Here is a 13,353-nt window from a genome sequence, read left to right on the forward strand (position 1 = left end):
GGAGTTTGCTCAAACTCATTTCCACTGAATTGGTGATGCCATCCAAACATCTCATCCTCTGTTGTCCCCTTCTCCTCCTGCCTTCAATGTTTCCCAGCATCAGAGTCTTTTCTAACGAGTAGGCTCTTCACAGAAGGTGGCCAAAGTATTGGAGCTTCAACTTCAGCATCAGTCCTTCCAATGAATATTCAGGAATTATTTCCTTTAGAGTTGACTGGTTTGATCTCCTTGCAGTCCAAGGGACTCTTAAGAGTCTTCTCCAATACCACACTTTAAAAGCATTGATTTTTTGTTTTTCAGCCTTCTTTATGGTTCAATTCTCACATTCACAGATAACTACTGGAAAAACCATAGCTTTGACTATACAAACCTTTGTCAGCAAAGTAATTTCTGCCCCTCCAGAAATGTTCATCAAATATTAACTATTTCATTGAGGATTATTTGCCCAAGATGAAGAAGACTCTAAAAAGGGTCTGCTGCTGCTAAGTCGCTCCAGTCATGTCCGACTCTGTGCAACCCCATAGATGACAGCCCACCAGGCTCCGCTGTCCCTGGGATTCTCCAGGCAAGAACACTGGAGTGGGTTGCCATTTGACTAAACATCGGATTACAATATTATTATACATTTTCTGCTGATTCATGATAATGAAATCAATATTTATGCAGATTTAAAACTGAATCTTACAGGAAAGTTTGCTCACACATCAAGAATTTCAGGTAATAATTTATTGGTGTTGATAAAGAAGCTACTTTTTAATGTATTATACATTTGATGCAGGGCAGTTCTGTTCATCAAAAAATAGTGCTGCTAAAACAGGAATCTTTAGAAATTAAAACACCAGTGTAAACTTAGTTGCCAACAGACAACTTTGGGAGTAAAGCCAACTGAGAAACTCTCAGTTATCTTCAGTGTAAAGCCATGGTGATTGCAAAATTCCCAGAAGCAAGTTCTTCTTGTTCAGTAATGTCCCAATGTTGAAGCTCATTTTGTTAAAGTTTAGGATTATGCTTTCAGAATATTTATTTGTTTATTTGATCATGACAATTTATTTTGTCATGTTGATACCAAGTCCTCATAAAACCGAGCTCCTCTGCTGAGTTTATGATTAACATCTCTATCCAAAATGTTATTCCCTTCCTTGTCCAACACCTGTTCCCCACAAAGTTGAGGATTATCAAAGGAAAGAGTGATTGAAACCCAGCAGGACCTGTGAGGCCCTCCCAGGTACAAATGCATTTTCTTGTCCCCAGTTTCCTATTTGTAGAAAGAAAGTTTTCATCCTCCTTGACATTTCCTGAGTTCTGAAAGGTACATTCAAACAATAACTGTTTAGGTCAGTGAGCACCTGGGGAAAGAAAAAATAGTGTAGTAATGGGCCAGTGTCCTGCTTCCTCCACAAGGGAGGCACATAACAGTGCATGTCCCTGAGATCTTCTATAGGAATCAAGGCCCCACCCAGGTGGAGCATGGTAACTTCAGGCTGAGCACAAGCTCGGCGACACCAGACTGGCTGGTACCAGAAGGCAGACCCCTGGAATACCACCCTGTGACCTCACCACCAAACAATCAGAAGAAGGTCAAGTATCCTGCAGAACTCCCTGCAAATTTTGCCTATAAAAATTTTCCTTGAAAATCATCTGGGAGTTTGGGTCTTTTGAACACGTGTGCATGTGTGCTAACTCACTTCAGTCGTGTCTGACTCTGTGTGATGCAATGAAATGTAGTCTGCCGGCTCGTCTGCCCATCGTATTCTCCAGACAAGAATGCTGCAGTGGGTTGTCATGCCCTCCTCTAGGGGATCTTCCCCACCTAGAGATTGGATTCTCATCTCTTATGTTTGTTGCATTGGCAAGCGAGTCCTTTACCATTAGCCACCTGGGAAGCCCTTTGAACATGAACACCACATCCTCCTTGCTTAACCTTAGGATAAAACTTTCTTTGCTCCAAATAGCAACATTTCTCAACAATACCTAACCAGTTGAATTTAATTACTTAAAATCACCTATACAATATATAATTCTGTATACACTTATTTCAATGTCCTAACCACTAAGGAAAATGTGATTTGAAAAGATATTTATAAATAAAAGATGTTGTGGTGACCCAAGGACAAAAGAGCAGATAAAACCAAGGAGGGTCTTGGAATGCAGGAACAGAAACACCGGACCCTTATCGCCCTTCCCTCCCCAGTGTTGTCACTATTAATGGATTTCAGGTCCTCCTGGGCAATATAACCTGTCTCCCCTCCTATCCCATAGGAGGGGAGAAGGTATTTTCCTTACTCTTCTCCACCTCCGCCCAGTATACACACCTCATCCAATCAGCAAATGACCCACCAGACTGCTATCCCACTCCTTGTACCCTGGATATAAAAGGGGACTAAGGATCCCTGTTCAACATTAGTTCTCCCTTTATCTGGTCCACTGTTCTAACAGCATCTCCCACTCTAATAAACTTTATTTCTCTCTCATTCTGTCTCATGTCTAGAAGTTCTTTTCCAACCCATGCCCGGACCATGACAGATGTCTTTGAAATAATTTCTTAAATAGAATTTTCAACAAAACTAATAGTTTTTTAGTGTCAATGTGCATGTGTACTCAGTTGGTAAGTCATATCCAATTCTTTGGGATACCAGACTGTAGCCTGCCAGGCTCCTCAGTCCATGGAATTCTCTAGCAAGAATACTGGAGTGGGTGGCCATTCCGTTCTCCAGGGGATCTTCCTGACCTAGGGATCAAACCCCCGTCCCCTGCATTGCAGGCAGACTCTTTAGCGTCTGAGCCACCATCTCCATAGAAACCTCCAAAATGCCTCAGGAATTGTGCTATAGCGAGTGCTTTATTAATCTACACACACACATACACACACAGTGTTTATTCAGTCTTTGAATTTAGATAGGCACATTGTATTTGTTAAGAAATGGAACTCTGGTTTTTGAAATATTCTCTACTTCATAAGATGAGGTTTCATAGATAAATTGTAAGAATTTTAACTCTTATGGCAAAATGAATGCATATTACCAAGAGATCTCTCTGTATCACCCAATGTCCTCTTATCACTTGTGTTTACACCTCATGAAAATTAATAACTCTAACCTTAACCATTCCCTTCTGACCACAGATTTATAATTGCTTTTATTATTTATGCTTTCACTTCTTCTCAGCTAATCAGCAATCATTTCTTGTTAATAACATTTGAGTCATCATTTCTTAATCTGACAATTTTCTACTCTCAGTTTGTTGATAGTGGAGAAAACAGCATGTCAAAACTTATGAAAAATCAATTTAATAGTTCAACATTTTGCAGTATGATGGCATAATCACTGGTGGGGTTTAGCCACCATTCAGATGCTTTACAAATCTGTGCATGTCTATGTCTGAATAATTTATGTACTGAAATGAACTCCTTCCATGGTGATCCAGTATTCTATATCAACAAATAAAATGATAATTCACCTCCTGCATTTCATGACTCTGTTACCATTTATTTTGTCTTATTCTTTTGAAGGTTACTCTATTAGTTCCCAAATTTTTGAGCCATTGAATGCCTGAAACACTTCGGGTTCACAACATGCACAGATTTGTCATGGAAACAGTTTTTGAAATGCTTTCAGGAGAGCATTTTTTACATCTTTGTTCCTCAAACTACAGACAAGTGGATTCAGCATTGGAATGAGAATGGTATAGAATACGGATGCCACCTGTGCCTGGGTCAAGGAGGATGTGTTCAGGCTGCAAATATGTGAAAATCAGGGACCCATAGAAGATGGTCACCTCCTTCATGTGGGACACACAGGTGGAAAGGCTTTCTGTCTGCCTGATGGAGACCGGATCTGCAGGATGGCTGAGATGATGGCAATGTAGGTGACTGTGATGATGAAGAGAGAGCTATGAAGGGTGAGGACGGCTAAAACAAAGATCATCATTTCTGTGCTGAATGCATCCATGTGGAACAGAGCCAGAAGAACTGTGATGTCACAGAAAATGTGATTGATGCTGGCATCACAAAATGCCAACCTGCTGATCACACAGATGGAGACCAGAGAATTGGTGAAGCTGATCATATAAGTCATGACTCCCAACCTATTGCACACATTCTGGGACATGACCACAGAATTCAATAAGGGATTGCATATAGCTACGTAACGGTCATAGGCCATGGACCCCAGAAGAAAACACTCACTACACACTAAACCCACAAGAAAGTACATTTGAATAAAGCAGCCAATGAAGGAGATGGTTTTCTGAATTGACTGGAGATTTGCCAGTGCCTTGGGTGTTACACTAGAGGTATAAAATATATCAATGACTGCTAAATTGCTAAGGAAAAAGCACATAGGTGTGTGGAGCTGAGAGTCGATTCTGATTAACTGAATTAGCCCAAGGTTCCCCAAAACAGTGAAGAGATAAATAAAGGGAAACATCATGAAGAGGATGACTTGTAGTTCAGGGTGATTTGCAAATCCAGAGAGGATGAAGAACGTCACCTCCGTGAAGTTGTTTCCAGCCATTTCTGTCAACTCAGACCCTTGACTTCTCTGCTGAAAAATGATAAGAAAAGTTAGAGGAAATTCAAGTCCAAAGGCATGATAACCAACACTGACCTAGATTCCCATAATAACAGAGTAACAGATGGGAAGAAAATATTAAATGACTTCAAGTTAATTGAGAATTTGTACATGATTTTAATTTAAAAAAAATAGAACTAACAAACAGTAATAAAAATTCCAAGTTCACATTCACTGGAATTGGTTACACTCTAAAAAAACAAATCTATCTGGATTGCTTTTTAAAGAAATTTCTCTAGAGATTAAAACATCCTCTTCCCTTATCTATTACTGGGACTCAATTCATATACTTAGAAACTTACATACTGTAATTGATTATGTATTATTCTCTAGAAAACATGAAGCTCAGCTGGAAATTTAAATTTTGATATGTAATGATACCTTATGTGGCAGTCATAAGATTTCAACAGCCAATAACTACTTTACAGGGTTGTTTTAGGTGCTTACTGAGATCTTCAGTGGGCATATCTAATAGTTCCTTGGACTCAATAAAGTTTGCTAAATTTTGCAAATATATATGCATATAATTTATAAAATATATATTTTACAGAATGTTATATATAAACATATGCAAATATTTACATATAGTGAGATATCATATATATACATATATATATATATATAATGGAGAAGGGCATGGCAACCCACTCCAGCATTCTTGCCTGGAGAATCCCATGGACAGAGGACCCTGGTGAGCTAGAGTTCATGGGGTCACAAAGATGTGGACACAACTGAGTGACTAACACACACACACACACACACACACACACACACACACAGTCATTTCAGTTTACATGTCTGGTGTACATTGTCCATTCTCTACAATTGGTTGTGCTTTTGTGTATTTTACTGTACATCGCTATGTGGAGTACAGTAGTGAAGTATCTTTATTTCAAGTGCAGGTTGTGTGGAAGCAAGCATAAAAGCAGCAGTGATGTAGCTGCTACTGCTCAGAAGAGATTCAGGAAATGGTAAGGGGATTTTATTTATTTGAGGAGACAGTGTTTTGAGGCACAGGACCTGTATGTAGAATGGTACATGAAAGCTGCAGCAGCCGTTCAGAATGCAATCCATTGCTAGAATGTCATTTATGACAAGAATAAAAAAGCTACTACTCAGACACCCCTGGATAGATTTTTCAAGAGGGTGTTCATGTATAGAACTGAATCCGGCAAGGAACAAGAACCTGTGCATCAGCCTCAGACCTGAGTGACGTTGCAGCTTGCCCTGTTTCTATCGCTGATGATCTTCAGCTCTGCCATCTCCCAGCTCCTCTCTTCCCTTCAGTCGGTAACTTTTCTTGCCTGCTCACTCAGTGCCAGCCCCTGTATGCCAGCTGTTGTTCTGTAGTACTGCATTTTTCAAGGTACTGTTTTGTAAGATTAAAAATGTTTTCTTTCTCCTTGTGTTTGTTTTTTGTGCATTAGTTGTGCAAAAATTATTATAAACCTACTACAGGACAAAACTATATAGCTGATTGTGTTAGCTGGGTACCTAGGCTAATTTTCTTGGACTTAATGAACAAACTGGACTTACTAATGTGCTCTAGGAACAGAACTCATCCATATGTGCAGGACTTATATATTAATATAAAAGGAAATACACATTCTGATTATTTTACATGTTAATACTAAAATTCTCTATACTTTTTTCCTATCACATACCCTTCTTTCTATTGGTGAACATTTCTAAATGGGGAACATAGTCTATGATGCAGCCATATTGTTATGTCTCTGTGGTTTATTTTCAACATGAAAGACTTGGTTATCTAAAACATCAGGCAATAACTAATTCATTGCCAATAGCAGGATTCAACTCAATAATATGATGCAAATAAGACTACAAATGGTAAAATGAATATTATTTTTATATTTAAAACAGAAAATAAAATATAAAGTGATTTAACTAAAAATCAAAGAACTTATTTGCCTAGTTATATTGACATAAACTTGTGATAAATAAGTAAAACTGAAACTTGTGTGATATTAATGTAGTTTATTTCAGACATGTGGCACTCTGCTTGAGTAACCCAAAGGAATCTAATGTTATATAAAGTATACTTAATCCCTTAGTATCTCTCATGCTCACAGTGTCCCTATTTATTTATCCATTCATTCCTTTATTTAGCATTAGACAATGAAGACATTTCATCTTGGCTGTCATTAAAGGCAGTTTTCTTAAAGATTACTGGAAGGTGCAGGTATATAAAAATAAAAACTGTCTCACTGTGTGAAACACACATGTGGAAAATGTGGAGTCACTCAGTCCTGTCTGACTCTTTGTGACCCCATGGACTGTAGCCTACCAGGCTCCTCCATCCATGGGATTTTCCAGGCGAGAGTACTGGAGTGGGTTGCCATTTAACTACACAATAATGAAAAGAAGAAGGTGATAAAATTAGACTTAGCTGAGACTTAGTCATCAAAAGGAAACTCCCATTTCTTTCACGACTCTTCCACCTTTTTTCAGTTTTATGATCAAGCAACAGGAAGAAAAAACATTGTGTAATACTTGCATAATTCATCACAGTTTTTGGCACATAACTATATTTTCCCCATCTATAATTCTGAACTCTATGAATCCCCAATAAGATGGCTTGGATCTGTGGCTGTTTGCGCTGCTGCTGTGTCTGTTACCACAGAGCTCTATTTCTAACATAATGGGTCCCTAATGATATCAGGAAGTTGATGGGGAAAATGCTGATAGTTTTTATGACAATTATGGAAAATACGTATATCACCTTCCAATGACAGGATAAAATATAAGCCAAATTAGCAAAGTGATTGTTTATTTGCATGTACCTTCTCAAGAATTCAAATCTATTTTTTAGCTCAAATTTAGTTTTGTTTTCAGAATTAATTTTGTCCTCAGTGTTTTTATAAAGCAGTCTCATGACAAAGGATTATCTTCAGAAATCTAGTCTTAAACTGTCTTTTTATACCAGAATCTCTTTTTAAATTCACAAATATATATCATAAAGGAATTGGTCAGTTAGCACCTTTGATCTCTTGAGATTTGTACTTTAATTGTATCCCAAGGTTTATTTTTCATTTGCATGGGATACATCTGTAGTGAAAATGTTTGGAAATAAATAGTCCTTACTTGTGTGTATTTGTTTAAATGTCCATAGACATACCAAAAAATGTAATTTAATATAGTTTTCAAAATTATGTTTATTTTTATATTATTTATTTAAATTATCAAACATTATATTTATAAATTTGTTTTGATTATATATATTTTTGATTTTCTGTTATTAAATTATTGTGTATTATAAAATATATTATATTTTATCTTATTTATATTATATAAATATATATATAAGGCCTTTTCTAAAATATTATGAAATATATATGAGACACATGATAGAAAATATCAGATAACTACTGCCCCTGTCTAAACTTCCCAGGTAACTCTCCCAGCAAAAAGGAGTCTTCCTATTTACTGATTTAACATTGAAATCATTTTACCACTTATGTTAATAAATCATGTATGTCTTTTTTAATGCAGCCATTCAGTGATTTTTAATTGACTTGCTCCATGGTATGTACACAAAATAATTGGCTGAGAATAAGTTTGCCACCTAGAAAAATAAACACAGAATCTTAAGTAAAATTAAAGTTTGTGCTCTGAGTTTGATGCTCAGCAGAAAGGTCAGTACTTTGAAAAAATTAAACTGTATTATTATTGTTTCTTTATTTTCTAAGCAGCTTGGTAGGACACACTCTATAAAGATTCTAGGTTAGTAAATCTGTGACTGACCCACAAAAGTGAACTTTTTAAAGTGTCTCAGGTCTACGGACTCTTTGCAAATATTAGCTTAGAAGGATCGCACAGATTTGTCTAATTGTTATTTTTCAATTGGTATCATTATATTTTATTATTTTACTTACCTTTAGAAGGAATTTAGTATTACAATGATGAAACATGACAGATTTTTCATTGGGGAAGAAAAAAACACACCTCTAATTCTACTTGTCACACTAGAGATTTAAAAAGAGAAATAAAATCCATATCAGTTAAAGGCAGTCAGCATATTAAGATATTAGGAAGAAAGAAATGGCACTACATTTCCCCCGCCCCAGGAGCTACCCCATGTCTGAGGTCAGGGGCGGTGGCCAGGAGGAGCTACCCCATGCCCAAGGAGCGGTGGCTGTGAGAGCCCAGGAGGGCCTAAAGGAGCTATTCCACATTCAAGGTCAGGAGGGGCAGTGGTGAGGAGATACCCCTCGTCCAAGGTAAGGAGTAGTGGCTGCACTTTGATGGAGCAGCCGTGAAGAGATACCCCACGTCCAAGGTAAGAGAAACCCAAGTAAGATGGTAGGTGTTGCGAGAGGGCATCAGAGGGCAGACACACTGAAACCATAATCACAGAAAACTAGTCAATCTAATCACCCAGACCACAGCCTTGTCTAACTCAATGAAACTAAGCCATACCCATAGGGCCACCCAAGACAGGCAGGTCATGGGGGAGAGGTCTGACAGAATGTGGTCCACTGGAGAAGGGAATGGTAAACCACTTCAGTATTCTTGCCTTGAGAACCCCATGAACAGTATGAAAAGGCAAAATGATAGGATACTGAAATAGGAACTCCCCAGGTCAGTAGGTGCCCAATATGCTACTGGAGATCAGTGGAGAAATAACTCCAGAAAGAATGAAGGGATGGAGCCAAAGCAAAAACAATACCTAGTTGTGGATGTGACTGGTGATAGAAGCAAGGTCCGATGCTGTAAAGAGTGATATTGCATAGGAACCTGGAATGTCAGGTCCATGAATCAAGGCAAATTGGAAGTGGTCAAACAGGAGATGGCAAGAGTGAACGTCGACATTCTAGGAATCAGCGAGCTAAAATGGACTGGAATGGGTGAATTTAATTCACATGACCATTATATCTACTACTGCAGGCAGGAATCCCTTAGAAGAAATGGAGTAGCCATCATGGTCAACAAAAGAGTCTGAAATGCAGTACTTGGATGCTATCTCAAAAACGACAGAATGATCTCTGTTCATTTCCAAGGCAAACCATTCAATATCACAGTAATCCAAGTCTATGCCCTAACTAGTAACACTAAAGAAGCTGAAGTTGAACGGTTCTATGAAGACCTACAAGACCTTTTAGAACTAACACCCAAAAAACAGAGTTACAGGTATAGAAAACAAACTTATGGTTACTGGGGAGTAGGGGGAGGTTGGGATTGACATACATATCCTACTACAAAAAATATATAATTAATAAGCACAGGAACTCTACTCAATACTCCATAATGGCCTATATAGGGAAATAATGTTTAAAAAGTGTGTATATATGTATAATAGATTCATTTTGCTATATAGCTGAAACTAACAGAACATTGTAAATCAACTATACTGCAATAAATATTTTTTAAAAAAGAAATTTACTTTCTTACTATTCTGGGGTTTAGATGTCTGAAATCAATGTAACAGCAGGGTTGATTCCCCCCCCCCCCCCCCCCGATGCCTCTCTTCATTTGTAGATGACACCCTTTACTCTCTGTCTTCAAGCTATCTTTTTTCTCTGAATTTCAGTGCCCCAATATCAATAACCTCAGATATGCAGCTGACACCACCCTTATGGCAGAAAGTGAAGAGGAACTAAAAAGCCTCTTGATGAAGGTGAAAGAGGAGAATGAAAAAGTTAGCTTAAAGCTCAACATTCAGAAAATGAAGACCATGACATCTGGTCCCATCATTTCATGGGAAATAGATGGGGAAACAGTGGAAACAGTGTCAGACTTTATTTTGGGGGGGCTCCAAAATCACTGCAGATGGTGACTGCAGCCATGAAATTAAAAGATGCTTACCCCTTGGAAGAAAAGTTATGACCAACCTAGAGAGCATATTGAAAAGCAGAGACATTACTTTGCCAACAAAGATCTGTCTATTCAAGGCTATGGTTTTTCCAGTGGTCATGTATGGATGTGAGAGTTGGACTGTGAAGAAAGCTGAGCACTGAAGAATTGATGCTTTTGAACTGTGGTGTTGGAGAAGACTCTTGAGAGTCCCTTGGACTGCACGGAGATCCAACCAGTCCATTCTAAAGGAGATCAGCCCTGGGATTTCTTTGGACGGAATGATGCTAAAGCTGAAGCTCCAGTACTTTGGCCACCTCACGCGAAGAGTTGACTCTTTGGAAAAGACTCTGATGCTGGGAGGGATTGGGGGCAGGAGGAGAAGGGGATGACAGAGGATGAGATGGCTGGATGGCATCACTGACTCGATGGACGTGAGTCTCAGTGAATTCCGGGAGTTGGTGATTTACAGGGAGCCCTGGCATGCTGCGATTCATGGGGTCGCAAAGAGTCGGGCATGACTGAGCGACTGAACTGAACTGAGTAAGGGATGCATAGGTCAAGCATGAGACATTTTAGAGGGAAAACTAGTCTGTTTGATACTCTATTGTAAATACATGACATAATGCATAATGCATAAGACAGAATGGAGGTTAAAATTCTCATTATCATCCAAACGGATGAAGGAAAAAAATGACAAATTTCAACATGATTTAATGATAAAAGCTCTCAACAAAATAGGAATCTAAGAACTTACTTTAATATAGTAAAAGGCCTTATAATAAAACCCCACTGTAGCTTCCTACTCAGTGGGGAAAATCTGAAAGCTTTTCTTCAAGAACAGGAATAAGGCAAAGATACTCATATTCACCACTTTCAATCCATATAACACTAGAAGTTCAAGTCAGAGTAATTAGGAAATGAAAAGAAACAATGAGCTTCCAATTCACAAAAGAAGTAATATTATTTCTGCAGAATACATCATCTTGTATGTAGAAAACCAAGATGACTCCACTAGAAACAACCACTGGAACTAGTAAATGAATATAGTAACTTTGCAGATTATAAAATTAACAGAAAATTAAGTTGTTTTAATATGCACTAAAAACAGATTTTCAGAAAATTAAATTAAGGAAACAATCCCATTGCAATAGCATAAAAATACCACTTAAAAATAAACCTATCAAATGAAGTAAAGATTACTCATCTGAAAACAACACACTATTGATGACAAAATTTAAAGAAGACAAAATAAATGAAAAGATATCCAGAGCTCCTAGGACTGAAGAGTTAATATTTCTAAAGCTCATGTACTATCCAAAATGATCTACAGGGTTAATGCAATTCCTATCAAAATTCTGAAGGATTTTTAAAGAAATAGCAATCCTAAAATTCATATGAAACCACAAATGTCCCCAACTTGTCAAAGCAGTATTGAGAAATGAAAATAAAAATAGAGGTACCAGTATATTCTTGATTTCAAAATATACTGCAATTCAAACAGTTATATCCCACAAGTTGGACAACCTAGATTAAACATACACATTTTTATAAACAGAAGCTGCTGATAACTTACAGTGAATGATGTTGGATTTGTGATCTCTGAAGAAGACTTAGCCTCAGGATCAGGGACCAGGCTTGGTCACTTAGAGGTTTGTGTCACAAAAGTTTTATTACATTGCAAAAGGACAAAGAAAGCTCCCGACACAGACATTAGAAGGGGTACAGAGACTATCCCATTCACTAGTCTTATCAAGGCCTTATATATTTTTACCAAGCTCACTCCCACCACATACATCTTAATGTAGCAAGATTAGTCAGAAGGTTCTTGTTAAAAAGGAGAAACATGTCCTTGAGCAAGATACACTGTTGCTGTATAATCATTAGTACAGGGCTTAAGGGAAAACATACCCTTGAGCAAGATGAGCTGTTTTGTGTGTGTGTGTGTGTGTGTGTGTGTGTGTGTGTGTAATCATTAGCTCTGGGCTCACAGAAAAAAGAAAAAAAATGCCTTACGTGACTAAGACAAAGGAATGTAGATAAAAAGTTTGTTCTTTTCTTCTTCTTGAGGGCCCCAGACTCCTTATCAACATACATAAGAATTAACTCTCTCACTACTGACACTGAATCAGGAAGAAACAATCTGAACAGACTTATCATTAGTAATAAAGTTAAATATGTAATAAAGAATGAAGTTAAACGTGTAATAAATATTCTTTCAACAAATTCAAGTCCATATCAAAAGCTCACAGAGGAATTGTCAATATAGTCAATAGTAGTATAATATCTTTGTATTGTGATAGATGGTAACTAGACTTACCATGGTGATTATTTTGAAATATACAGAAATATCAAATCCCTTTGTTGTATATTAAGAACTAACATAGTGTTGTATGTCAAATGTAAACAAATGAAAACTGCCAAGAATAAGATCAGATCAGTGGTTACAAATACAAACACAAAAATAGGAGAAAGAGGTCAGATTTGTGGTTATCTGGGATGGAGAGATTAGGTGAAGATAGCCAAAAGTTATAAATTCCAGTTATAAGACAAGTATACATACAAATATGTATGTAACATACAACATAATAAATATAATTATCACTATTGCACATTATACATGAAAGTTGTCAGAATAAATTCTAAAGAAAGAAGAAAAATCAAAAGAAAGATATATATATATTTAAAATTTCTTTAATTTTGCATCTATATAATGGATGTTCACTAAACCTATGCAGCAACCATGTTGTGATGTATGTAAGTCAAATCATTAGGCTGTGTATCTTATATGGTAATGTAAGTCAACTATATTTCAATAAAACTAAGAAAAAAATTGCCCTTTGACCTGCAACCATGTTGAATTGCACGGGAGTCTGATACAGCAAAGAGGAGAATGGGAATTTTTGGAAGGACTATCATATACAAAATGTCTGTAAATGGAAACTGGGAGCTTGAAGCCAGTGAAAGGCTTTCA

General features: G+C 37.3%; 1 pseudogene; it reads right to left on the reverse strand.

The window, feature by feature from the left end:
* Window positions 1–2,830: 2,830 nt before the first annotated feature.
* LOC139186427 (olfactory receptor 8I2-like) lies at window positions 2,831–12,087 on the reverse strand (annotated as a pseudogene).
* Window positions 12,088–13,353: the final 1,266 nt, after the last annotated feature.

The sequence above is a fragment of the Bos indicus genome, chromosome 13 (genome assembly GCF_029378745.1).
Source record: "Bos indicus isolate NIAB-ARS_2022 breed Sahiwal x Tharparkar chromosome 13, NIAB-ARS_B.indTharparkar_mat_pri_1.0, whole genome shotgun sequence".
Lineage (NCBI taxonomy): Eukaryota > Metazoa > Chordata > Mammalia > Artiodactyla > Bovidae > Bos > Bos indicus.